Here is a 14,287-nt window from a genome sequence, read left to right on the forward strand (position 1 = left end):
CAGAAGGAATGCTAGGACATCTTTTTTTCTTTTTCTTTTTTGTTTTTTTTTTGGCTTGAGAGCATTAAGCTTTGATGTGACTGACCTTGACAGCAAATGCTGAATGGTTACACCTAATACAGAAAAAATGAAGAGAAGACAGGTAAAAGAGGTAGAACATGACTGGCAGGTGAATATGGGAAATGCAAACTAATGAAACACTAAGAGTAGGGGCCAAGTTGGTGTGTTGGACTCAAAGATTAAAAGTATGACCTGAAAAATGTAAAACAAAAAGTGAAATTTTTGAGTGTTTTGAGCTGTGTAAATCTTTTCCTAGGCAAATAGTAAAGCCCTGGGTGTTTTTGTCATTCATCACTAACTGGGGAAAAAAAATAAGGAAAATTGTCCTTAGAAATAACACCTCTTAACAGAGATGTACCTTGAATCATCTGATATCTTTGAATAAAATTGCTAGAGCTAAGATACTTTTTTCTCAGAAGTCATCTTCCATTGCAGTTAAGTATTACCTTTACACTGAAGGTAATCAGAATCCATTCATAAAATATATTTCTTCCCCAACAATTCAAAATTAATATTCTAATAAGTTCAATGGTTTAGGTTTAGTTTGTTTTTCTGGAGTTCAAATGTTTAAAATGTAATTTGTTTATATGATTTAGAATATTTTGGGGGGTTTTTAGAAATATCTTTTCAGAAAAATCTGACAATATTATTCAACTTGTTAAAATGAGAAGGAAAGGCATTCCTTTTTACTTTTCAGAAAGTATAATAGGCCTGCAAACAGTCTTCAAGGAGAAAATAAACTCAATTTACTACATATATTCTTTCTTTTGAAACTTTTTTTTTCAGTCTATTTGCTAGATTTGTGTTTCATCTGAAAAGAAATACATTCAGGTATAGATCATCTGCTTCATCATAATTCTGATGCAGTATTGCAGTAAAGAGTAGTTTTAAAGGATATCTCCCACTTTAAGACAGCAGTAATACTTTCTGTGATCTGGATTTTACTTTTTACAGTGAATTCAGATACTGGCAACACTAATGGCCCTTAGGGCATTACCTAATTATGGTGCTTTACCCTCTACCTATGGTGTCTAAATCTATTTACATCACACCTTATCACACTGTCATTCAAAAGGTAAAGGGATGTAATTTTTATTTCTGTAGCCTTCTGCTTAGTGTGAGCTATGGTTGAAAAGCAAACAAGTTCTAATTTTGCCTTTAGAAAAGCAAAGGTCAAGACTGCAGAGAGATGTCTATTACCTCTACATAAATGGATGGATCTACACCAACATATGTCATGCAGGGCCACCCACAAGAGCAAGAGGCAGGGGAGTGTTGTTCAACAGCAACTAGCTCAGAGGATATTACAAGGCTGGTCAAGTATATGGCAAACTGCTCTGAGCAATGGAATTTCATCGTCTTAATTTTTTTAACCCTTAAAAAACTAAGGAAAAAAGATAAGAAAAGTGAAGAAATGGCTACTTGAGAGAAACAGTTATGCCAGTCCATAAGCATATACATGCATAAAACATACTCTCAAATTAAATCAGTAATGCCCTTTCCCCTTGCAGCAATTAGTCCAAGCTAAAGCTAAGCTTTTGGAGTGGATTTATTCTGAGGTTTATCCTTACTGGTAATTCCTATATATCATTGATCTGAGCAAGAAATACAAAATGTCACTCCTCAGTCATAGCTCATTGCTCTGAAAGATACAATACTTTTTGGATATGTAATAGATTATGTGTATTCCATATCAGCAGTTTTATTAAAAAAAAAAACAAAACAACAACAAACCCTACAAAGCCACAAGCAAGCTGCTTTCCTATTTCACATGCATAGCTAATGCTACTTTGCAGTCTTCTGCTGAGGCAGCTGCTGAGACAGCTGGTTCCTTCCCCTTCCAATGATAATACCTCACTCACGCTTTGGGATTGTCAAACCTTTGCAGCTAGGACACCCAATTTAAGCTGCTCTGCTCCTGTTATCACTTCTCTCCCTGCTCCCAATGACAGGGCTTGCCCTGACCACTGTTTAAGTTCTGTTAACAGGTTTTGTTCCTTCAGTTCTTAGTAAAAATATTGCCAACACTCTCAGGCTAATGCAGCAACCTTCAACTTATGAGAGACTAACTAACAGCCTTTCCTGGTCTCCATCAGTAGCAATCTCTAGAACAAAGTTTTCTGCCTCTGAACTTTCTTTGCTCTTATTTTCTATCATACTGATGCTAGAATCTATTGCTCAGTTCATGTTGGCCACCACCCAGGCATGACCTGCAGTTATGTGATTTAAATTCTATATGCTATTCCAGTGTAAAACTGTTTTCAATTCTACCTCTGATCATGGTGATAACAGAACCAGTCTCCAACAATAAAACAAATTTCGTAAAATAAATGTGTCTTGGGATGCCCCATCGGCCCCTTCATTCACCTCCCTGACTTTGAATTTGAGATTTACTTCAGAATTTTAGTTATGTAACTCTGCAGTTATCAAGTTTCTGCCAATGTGTGTATGTGTTACTAAAATATCATATTAGTTGTAACTTCATTGAGGAAATATTTCAAAATCATAATTTACCATTTTATAGCTAATTATATGCTATCAATTTCACTGCTACCTGCAGTATAGCCTAAATGAATAACCATATTCCAAGTTTTTCTGTTTTATAGATCCATAGTTAGGAGTTATAATTAAATTATGGTTAAAAACTTAAAAACCATTATATTTACTAGATATTTAATATAGCACTTAGATTTCTTTTAGAGACATGTGTTCATTAGATCAGAACAGGTATTCTGTTTTTCCACTCTGATCCATTTTAATTTTCATTTTCTGTTAACCTAATTTAGAAATATAACCTCACAAAGACTTAGAAACAAACTTCAAAGAAAAAGGAAAACTGCTAAAAGTGAGTTTTAAAATGTTACGAGCATCTGGACTTTTTTGTTATAGAAACAGACGGGATATTGATCAGCATGTTTTTTCAGAGTGGGCAGCACCTGCAGCCTACAGGGGATAATACACTTCAGCTCCTGTGGGAGATACCCTATAGACTGTCAGCATTCTCAAAATGTAATTCTGATAATCTGTATCAAAAGAAAGGTTGATTTTCATACACTTAGTATATTTCTAAAATCCACCTTGGAAATTAATCTGGTCTGAGATGGGCCTGATCCAGCAGCAGTAGAAATCAGTCAGAAGGCTCTCAGTGATGGCAGTAAGCTTTGTACTTGATTATAATTAGGATAACCAAATGTGCATTTTTCCGTGAAACAAGACAGGAGTACAATAAAAGGGTGGAAAGTTAATTGTACACTTGAAATTGCAGCATGTAGCTGAATATTAAATATTGTGTTGCACCCTCAACAAAATCCTGAGATGCTTCACCTTAATGAATTATTTTCCACCATGTGGATTCAATATTTGGCAGAGATCATTTTGCATTTTGTGTTCAAAGACCACCTAATTTGAAAGACCACTACAGTACACAACAACATATATAAATATAAACACAGGAATAGTCAGTGATATTTTGGGTGTGCTATAGGCAGACTTGTTTGTTATTATGATGCTATTTTTATCATTTGTATAATTGCTTATTTTATCCAAGTATGATTTAATGAGCTGTATATATGAGCTCTATAAGCAGGTAAGCCCTGTATAGTTCAATATCTTCCTGCCTATCTGGAGTAAAGTACTGGGCAGTAACACTGAATAACTATATGTTATGACCCTTGTAATTTGAATCTCTGGCACTACACTTTATATTCTCTCCAGAGCATTCATAGAGGAATGTAAATACAGTTCTTAGTGTATGTATTGTACATTACTTAGGCAAACTACGTCATACAGTAAAAATGGAAAGATATAAAGTGAAGCCAATGAAACATATACTCAATATTGCCATCAATGGGCAGAATAAATGAGTTTAAAATGCTATGTTTAAACAAATGGGAAAGCATAAGAGATACAGTTGTGTGTGAGAGGCAGTGACACTGAAGGCACTTGGAGCTGTAGAAGAGAGGAAGGATTAAAAGCTGAGAGGGCCTGGTTCAACACTGAAAAAAAGCAATTACACACTTACTTAATCAGTTGTAAACTGATGATGAATTCAGGAAAGCCTCTAATCATTTTGTTCTGAGAAGGGGGACAGTGTTACCCTTTCCTCCTCAGCAACAATGGCATGCTCAGAATCAGTATTCTGGAGTGATCCTTACTTAGGTGAAGTGCAGAAAGAGTTCTTACAACTTCCCACAAAAGTGAGTAGCATCAGTTTTCACAGTTTACCGTTGTTTCAATTGAAGTTCACTTAAATTACATGACTGGACACATTGTAAAGCTTAAAAGCGTGGTAGAGGTGAAAGCAGAATTTAGAGGTCTAGTTCACAAGTTTTAGAGCAGATTACTAAACCGTATCACAAGGCAAATCTTCGTTACTCAAACTTTTGCTGACATTCACAGTGGGAATACTTCATCCCTCACTAAACAACAAATCTGTTCCTGCCCATTCTGCTATGCAGCCAACAGTGCTTTAACACAAGAATTCCCTCTATTTTTCCCTCTGCATGGGAGGAAAAGCCAATCCATCCAAGAGTTCACTTAATGACAAGCTGAGTGCCAAGGTGTGTTTTTCAGGGTAGCACTATGTATACAAGGGGTCAGGAGAGAGTAGCTATGTGCTTTGGCTTCCCTCTTGGAAGGCTGGCCAGCTGTCTCCCAGCATAATGTGCACATTGAGGCAGCTGGACAAAGTATTTTGGAAACATATGGGAACAACATATGTGTTGTTACAGGTCACTTGGTAACTCATGCTGTGGAACGCCTTTTAATTCCTGCACGTGGACTTGTGCCCTGGAGATGAGTCTGTGGTGGCTTTCCCGCTGGGAAATCATCTGATAGGCAAGGTTTCAGCTATGCCTTAATTCAAGATTTAGCAATATGTTGAGGAAGGGGATAAGTCTGTCAGAAAAAGTTATCAAACAAAAGAGCTGAGTGCCAGGTGTAACAAGAGATGAATGAATAGCTTTGGTCTCGGAGTTGTACTTCTGGAAAATAAACTTTGGATGTAAAGACTTTTTGCTTTCTTTTTTAACAGTTTTATTCAGTTTGAAAATTCTTCTACACATTTGTTCAACTGGCATTTTAGAAAATACTACAGGCAACTAAATTGCTGCAATTCTATTTGTTGAAAATATAATTTTTCTATTCTGGCCAAATAGTAAGAACACAGTTTTCTTATCTTCTTTTCTTAAGTGCACCACTAGTTTCACTCTAAGAACCTATTAATCATCTTACAAATGTGACACCTTCTAATGGCATGATGTCCTTTTTTTAACAAATTTTTGGAATAGAAAGAGATGCTCACAGACAATGAATAACTGATATTTTGTCTGAGTCATGCTCTTCATTCTGTCTTGTTTCAGGAAGGGTCTAGAGTAGGTTGAGAAACAATAAGTATCCCGCTCACACACAAAAAATGCTTGGAAGTTCTCAACTCCCCAAAGATCATAACTGCACACTCTATGTACAATAAGGTGCATATGAGTTATTTTATTTCATGTAATCTAAAAAATACTGAATATATCACTCTGAAAAGGAATGGAGATGCCTGTGTAAGAAAAATAAAAAAAACCCCAAGGCACTATAAATTGCCGCTGCCTTTAAATGTGGACTTTCTCTAATTAAAGTGCAGAAAGCAAAATATTTATGATCTTATTTTCTAATTTCTATTTTCTAATGCATGTTTTTATTTTATTTCCATTTCAGATTTTTCCCAGGCATTTTTTCCCAGAGATTGTTTTCATGCCTGTATTGAGTAGGTGGCAAGATAATTTTCTCCCTTGGGAATATGTAATTTACAGTAATTGTTTTTGTTTGGTTTCTTGTTTCTTCTTTTTTTTTGGTCGTTGATTCTGTCAGTTCTTTATCCTGAACTCCGCTTTATATAATATAGTGCATTTCTAATTTTACAAGTGTTTATTTTTTCCATTTGTGTACTGTAATTCTTTTTACAGAAATACACAATACAGACTGAAATAAATCTGTTGCCGACTCTGTAACATCTCACCCATACATTTTCCCTTGTATGTGTAAGTCATTACAATAAGCTCAGAAATATTATTCATAAACCTAATTAAATACAGGAGTTTGAAAGATTAGTACCTTACCCAGAATTCCTCATGTCTGACAAATTTGGGTGCAATTGTTTTCTTTGGGACGAAGGGGTTTTGTTAACATTTCATCTGGCTGAAGAAGTTAGAAAGAAATCCAAAGAATAATCAAAGAGGGACATAGTAAGGTAATGTATCTGCAGAGAAAGAGTGCATTTCAGGCATTATGACCAGATGTTTAGCTTCATAAAATCTGTATCTATAAAGCCCTAACAAGACACGAAAGTTTTTTATGTTGATGTGTGCAAATTGAGGCTACCACTCCTTGCCTGCTCTCCAACAAAGGAACGGTTCTTTCTGCCCTACCTCTGTTGTCTTTTTTAAGTTATTGATAATGGAGGCTCTATGGGTTGCTAATATGATACCCCAGTGCACCGAGAACCTTGTGTTTTTGACTGACAATCAATATGAGTGTAATAACTTTTTAATGGCTAAACACACATGCAAACAGCAGGTTCCCTGGGCCTGGGTAATTATATTTCACAGTCAGATCTAGATCCTGACTCTTAACTGGCTTTCAGTAGTCCATTCAGTGAGAGGAACTTAGGAAAGAGACTTGAGAAAATGTTTACAGAACTTATTCTATGCCTGGCGTCAGGCAGTCAGTTGTTAGTGATATATATTTGCTTGTTTTAGCCTTTCAGAAAAATCCCTTAAAATTAAAAAATGCAATCTCTGACTTACAAATGTGATGAAAAAAATAGGAAGGCAAGTAAGAGAACAGCTAAACCAGTGTTCAAATGAAGAACCATATAAGCTCTTTAGTTAAAATGAGGACATATAATTGGAATAATTTTCACTGGTTACAGATCAAGACTGAATCAGTAAATCCTCCCTTTAAAGTCAGAAGTTCTGTATTATATCCAAGTTTTTCATCTTCAGTTTTGATTCATCAAAAACAACAATGAAGCCCTAAATATTCTTGAAACAAGGAATCTAATAATTGGATTTGTCTTCTATTTTTCGCTGAGTTGTGGAATATTGCCTTCACCATCTATTTGAAAGGCCTGTTAACATAACACAGAAATATTACTGTTTATTTTTAAATGCCTTAATTTTCTTTTTTTTGTTGTTGTCCTTAAAAATATTCTTAAGCATATGCATTCAGAATCTCTATCCCAAAGATACACGTGACCTTGTTTTCCCAAAGTAAATTAAGAAATCTGCAATTAATTGTAAAACCAGCACTGTTTCCTAGGACTATTCTATGGCTTCCAGTCAAACAAATTCCATATCCAATTAAAGTTGCATCTTCTTTTAATACGAGTTCAAAGATTAATAAAATCACCCACACCAAAAAAAAACCTAAACAAAACAGCAACAGCAAAAAGAATGAAAAATAAAAGCTACCATGAAGAAAAGAATAAAAAGACCTTTCTGCTCAAATGGGCTACGAAAATTATCTCCAGTTGTATATTGAACTTGAGAATGCTCAAGTTCTCCTGTGATGGCTGTTGGTTTAACAGTGGAGTATCTGCACTTATTTAAACATTTCTTATTTCATCAGAGCAAATAAAAAGTTCACAAAAACAAGCAGGAATCTTCCTCTGTGTTCAATTTGCTTTGAACTACGCCAATGTAATTTAAGAAAGGTCTAAAACCTCACCAACAATAATTTCTTTGTTAAACTTCATTAAAGATATGTTCAGTTTCTATTTACCTCCTCCTCCCAAAGTTTCGGTGCCTAGTATGAAGAAAGGTCATGAAATTCCTTCTAAGATAAATGTTAATTATTAGTTAGCAGAAACTTCACCTGTCCATGTCTGCAAAATAGTTGAAATATTTGCAGTACATTTCAATTACAAGATAATGTGGGCTTCACATTACTCACAGTCTCTTTCATTTAAATTTTCCGAGCATTCTAAGAGAGTTTTGCTGAATTCTTTGAGCATTTATGCTGCTACTATTAATTTTTCGCTTTTTTTCTGAAAAAATACACAAAGATATCTGTTGATATCTGTAAAACCTGTATTTTTCTGAAACAAAGAGTAAGCATGAAAAGAGCATTATAAAGAAAGAAGGAGGCATCATTAAGTCTTAGCTTCATTATCTTGTTATCCCTGAATCTGGGAAACATTTATTCTAATAAATGGAATTTTCTGTCTCATTTCTTGTCAGCAGTGAGCAGTGAATGTTCCCATAAAACCCAAAAGTTATTTTTGTTTCCTGAAACCATTAGAACATTTGAAATTAAACTTCTATTGGTGTGTGCATGATGGATTAGTCATGCGACTCTTAGAAACAATAAGTGTTGTGAATTTATTCCATTGCACATGGCATAGGAACACATACCCTTTGAAGATGAAGTACCATATGTTGATTTGATCTTTCTTTTTTAAAAAAACCCCAGCATGTGTAGATGAATGAAATAATGAAAAGCTTAAATGAATTTTGAAATATGGACAGTGGATTGCAGTGTTCCCAGTTGCTAGAAGGCAGTAAAGTCATAAACTAGATAGAAGTAAAATTACCTCCATAGCTCTGTCAGTATTCACCTTGCAAAACCAGCATTGCTAATTTAACTATTCCAAATACTTGTAGTCTACTTATGTATCTTTAATGAAGGAAGTGCCCTTTTTGGATGAAGAGAAGTGGATTTTTTTTTTAATCTTCTGTGAAAAACCACATTAAACTAAATTGAAGTCTCAACAATCCTTGTATGATAATTCTCTCCACTCACATTTTGCTTAGTTGCTCATGACAGAGTCACAAGATCCTTCTAAATTTTATTAAAGACGTTTTGCTAATCTATTAATTCATGGCTATAATTTAGGATATTATTTTTTAGCTGAGTGTTTGAACACAGGGGTATATGCATCACATTTATGCATGCCCCTTTGTCTACAAAATGTCTAGTGGGCAACTTTTTCAAAAAAATATTAAATATAAAGGGGGAGGTTTGGCAGAAAATATCCTGTCTACTTATTTTTCTTTCAAATGTCACTCTGGAACCCTTGGAACAATGATTTCTTGCTCTTGTGTCAGAGAAGCAAAACCCCAGGCCCCAAAAGAAATCAAATTTGTCGCTGTACTTGTGATGCCAAGTTCAAGTGGTACTGTAATGAAAACTGATATAATGAGCTTTTTTGTCAGAAAGGCTGATAATAATCCACAATCAACAGCAAATTATTCAGGTTTTTTACTGGCTTTTTAATAAGACAGGGAGACAAGCCTGAAAATCATTGAATTATGGTTTGAACTGTAGTTACCACTGAATTTCTGATTTCTGAGGGTTTTGTTTTAAGTTAAATTGTATAAAGAAATAGGAAAATATGAATGACATGCAATAGGAACCTTTTGCAGTCAGTACACCGAGAAACCTGAAGACAAGATACTCTACATGGTATTTAAGTTCTCAAAGTGTATTGCAATTTAAAACAACAGTTTAGATGGAATTTTACTGCAAAGAATAATCTGTAGGTTTATTTTTGCTTAAGTAACAGCTTTCTACCACAACTGAGAGCTTTTCTAAGCATTGCACTGAGATATGTTAGGAAAAATAATTAAGAGGCTGATGCGATAAAACCGGTTGTTAACGGCTTACTATAATTTATGGTGAGATTTTCATTTGTACAACCCAAAGAGATGTTCAACCCCCATGAAAAATATTTCTATTACAAAATCTGTCTTTCTTTCTTTGTCAGCTAAAGCACCACATGCAGTAACATACAACCAAAGAATATTAATTGTGCTTTGAATTCTCCTCCTCTCAAGAATGACAGAAGCCTATTGATGCTATCCACAGCAGCCTTTTGAGGACAGATGAGTATGAAGACCATAGACATGTTAGATCTGTCTTACTCTTTACAGGCTATTAAATACAGAAAAGCAACTGAAATATTCCCTGTACTTCTAGAAGTTTTGAAGTTGTCTGAATAAAAATGTTTCTTGAACTTCTGTTCCAAGCATCCCTAGTGCAGTGCTGAGTGTCCAATAAAAAAAATAACTCCCTGTGTTTGACACTGGAAGCTTGGATTTGACACAAAATTTATCTGAATGAGTATTTGAGTGGAAACATGGTTTGATTCAGTTACCAATAAATAAACCTCTAGAATCCTCTGAAGTGCCCAAGATAATCAAAACATATATGCAAGGAGCTGACAGATGTGATCAAAATATATATGTAAGGACCTGTGGAAGAACCAAATCCTTCTGGAGCAATGGATGGAAGTCAGACAGGATATCCCTGGGCATCTCAAATCTTACTGGAGGTCTATATTGAAGAAATTGAATTGAACATCTGGTCAGTACAATAGACCTTAGAGGTGTTTTAAAGTGACACAGGAAATAGAGCATTCACACATAGGCCTGAAGGTGTACATCCCTTCTGACAGGGCATAACCGGCTCAACTATGCTGATGTGAGAGGCAGCTTTCATGTCTTGGAAGGTGTCACAAACATCAAAGGTCCCCAGAATGCCCCCTGTCTCATATCTGGGGCCTTCCACCAGAGTACTGCACATGATCCACAGTGTTGCAAAAAATCCACATTGCATCAGGCAGTGTAAAACTGCCAGGGGAGTTCATGGGCATTCCCATGTAAACCTGAATGTATACTAATCCTTTGGACTCTATGTTTCGTGGGTTTCCCCACCCTCAATGGATCAAAACAGCGACCATCACTTCAACAACAGACATCTAAGTTGCAACAATCAAGTCTTGTCCCTGGATCCACAGCTAGCGATATTTTTCTACACTTCTCCCTTTTTTCCCTCCCTTTCTTTTCCTTAAAAATTTCCTCGAAGTGTTATTTTTATGCTTTTATATTGCTATATAATCAAAATGACTATATACCTCAATTCCACTGCAACCAAATTATTCTAAAAGAAACCCTACATATACATATATATATGTATGTACTTATATATACACACATATATATATATACATACATATATAAACAGCAGCCATTCAGAGTTTTTTCACTCTAATCTGCCCCAAGGGATCTATTAAAAAGAACCTGAGTTACCCATGCCTTCAGGAGCAGGTCATAGCAACCATTAAATTAGAAAAAATATTCATTGTAGTCTTTAAATGGTTGGGATCAGAAAGAATTATATATGACATATCTTTAGGCACTTACTGTAATTAAGTGATATTTCTGTTGTAATATGAAGTGGTGTAATTGCACTCCTAAAACCATTAAGGGATAACTCCCCAGGTGGACACTCCTTCCAAACTTTTTTTTTTTTTTTTAATAATTAGACTTTATCCAAAGAAATAATTACACTGGAGGAGAGAAATTACCGTATTATGGCAATATTTATGCTGAAACATGGGAGAGTTATACCAGTACAGCAGCAACAATGTAGTTGTATAATTCTGCTGAGTGATGGCCCTAAGCAGACAATTCTGGGAGTCTGGCATATCTCTCATCAACAGGATAGTGTTTCTGGTAGGGATTCAGCTCATGGAGTTACTGGGCTGGTGATATCCCTTTTCTCTGTACCATGGTCAGATACATCAGACACCTGGAAAGAAATTTTCAAGGCTATAAAATTGTTAAAGGAACTAGAAGTTTTATTGGTATTCATGGAATAGTCTGTTCATCATTGCTGCTTTTCAAGTGTTTATCTTTTACCTTTGTATCCCATGAAGAAGTTGAGTGGGCATTGGTGTCACCTTCAGGTCCTCTCGGGTTTTAGGCAATAGTTACCTAATGAGGGTCATACAGAATCACAAAATCACAGAACTGTGGAGGTTGAAAGGTACCTCTGGGGTTCATCTCTTTCAGTCTCCCAGCCTAATCAGATCCACCTAAAGCAGGTTGCCCAGGACTGTGAGCAAGCAGCTTTGGAATACATCCAAGCATGGAGGCTGCACAACCTGCCTGGGCAATCTGCGCCAGTGCTGTCGCCCTCACAGCACAAAGGTGATGTTCCCTCATGTTCAGAAAGAACCTCCTGTGTTTCCCTTTGTGACTATTGACTCTGGTGCTGACACAGGGCACCACTGGAAAGAGACTGGCTCCATTTTCTTTGCATCCTCCCTCCCCCTGAGCCTTCTTGTCTCTGGGCTGTATAGTCCCAGTTCTCTCAGGCTTTCCTCTTAGGAGAGATGCTCCAGTTCATAAGTTTTTTGGCTTTTATTGGACTTTCTCCAGTATGTCTGTGCTTCTCTTGTACTGGGGAACCCAGAACTAGATAGAGTACTCCAGATATGTCTCACCAGTGCTGAGCTGAGGGACAGGATCACTTGCTTGTTGCTTGTCATCCTGTAGGAGAGCAAATATTTACTTTAAAATATATTGAAATCATTACACTTAGGACCAGACATGCACAGCAACCTCAAATCTGCACAGCATTAGATGTGGACAGTTTTTCATACTACAAAGAACAGATAAGGCCAGTAACACCTTATTTAGGATGTTTATTGTAAACACGTATGGCTAATTATGATTCACACACATTATTCTTTTTCTTTTTATTATTGAATGAGGGTCAATCAGTTAGCCTTGTTTTGATTTGTTCCATTTGCAAGATTACAGATTTTATTATAAAGATTATGTTACAGTAAAAGAAGCAAAAAAGATGTGAAGCACATCCATTCTATATTTAACAAGTTAACATATTTTTCAAACATACCACTTTGAAAAATAAGTGTTGTTTGATCTCCATGGTGAGTTTAAATAAAATTCAGTGCATTTGAGATTGCATCTTTTTGCATGTGTAACACATTAACTCAAAAGGTCCTGGAATGAGCACCAGCAATAGAACTAAAATTCACCTGTAGGATCAGAAAAAAAGTCAAATGTTGGTTGCGTTGCAAATTGAGAAAAGATGTCTTTTGATTTATCTTATTTTTTATGTCCTTTAGCAAGGTGAATTAATAGCACATTATTACAGTACAGAAAATACTCAATGCCACTGAATTCAGACACCAGTTGCAATAACTGAAAGAAAATGACATCAGAAGCAAATATTTACAGGAAAAAAACTTGTACTATTTGTTCTGACACAACATTGTTGGCACATAGGAGGCCATTTTGCCGGATAGGTTTTACCCAAAAAACCTTTACTTTGTGAGTTTTAAAACCCTATATGTCATAAAGGTGCTAAATATAAATCAATATCTGTTACTAGCCCTCTGATCTTATTCAGTTAATTAAACTTGCTATCACCTTTTATCCCTCTCTAGTAGGTACAAAGCTTTATCACAAAACATACACTTGAAAGATGAGTCTTTCATGTATGTATCTTCAAGTTCAAGAGTACTCAGAAGACTGAAAGACTAAATTTTTTTTTCATTATAAGATACCTAACTACAGACTTTTAATGGCCCATTCTTAAAATTAGATTCCTTAGTTTCACTGGAAGGAACACAAATAACCTTTAGTTTGTAATACTCACCTATTTAAAGATCTTTTTCCCTGAAATACTTCAAAATAATTTTTGCACGTGATGTTTTCTAAACCAGCAAAATAATAATGAGAATTTCTTACAGAATCCATTATTTGTTCTATCATCATTACATGTCAGCATCTTGCACATTTCTGGGTAAATCCAGTCCTTATAAAGAAAAAAAAAAGACCTTGGAGGTGAAATGACCAGAACAGGGGAATAAGGTTATCTCTCTCAAGCAAGTAATCACAGATCTCCTTTCACCATGTTCTTCTGCGTTGATTGATGAACTCTGTGTAGGGCCACGGCAAACAGTTACAGTAACACAGTGAATTCCCCAGAGGCAGCCCTGTTGAACCCTGCAGCCCTTCATAAGCACTGCTTTCTGAGGTTCTGTACAGTTAGTGTTGGATTGAATACATCTGGGATAGATTTAGAACAAGTTTATTTCCAGCGGAGCTGTCCAACTGTTCAACACTTATTGAAAATCATTCTTATCCTTGAGATAACAGTGATCTATTTATCATTTTCTAATAGATAGAGACTCATGAAAGGAATTATGATTCTGTGACAATTAGGAGGAAAGAAAAATATGGAAAAAAGAAAGGAAATCCTCAAAGTAAATGGCAAGCTGAGAATGTAAACTAAAATACTGTTTATAAATTTCCTCTAAGGGCTGTTCACTATTTTCCAGGAGTGTATTTTGTTGAAGATGTTGTTACCTTCAATAAAATGAAAAAAACAGGAAGATGTGACGTATTATGTTTCTTACAAGCTAAGA

This window comes from Corvus hawaiiensis, chromosome 4, assembly GCF_020740725.1.
Source record: "Corvus hawaiiensis isolate bCorHaw1 chromosome 4, bCorHaw1.pri.cur, whole genome shotgun sequence".
NCBI classification, from domain to species: Eukaryota; Metazoa; Chordata; class Aves; order Passeriformes; family Corvidae; genus Corvus; species Corvus hawaiiensis.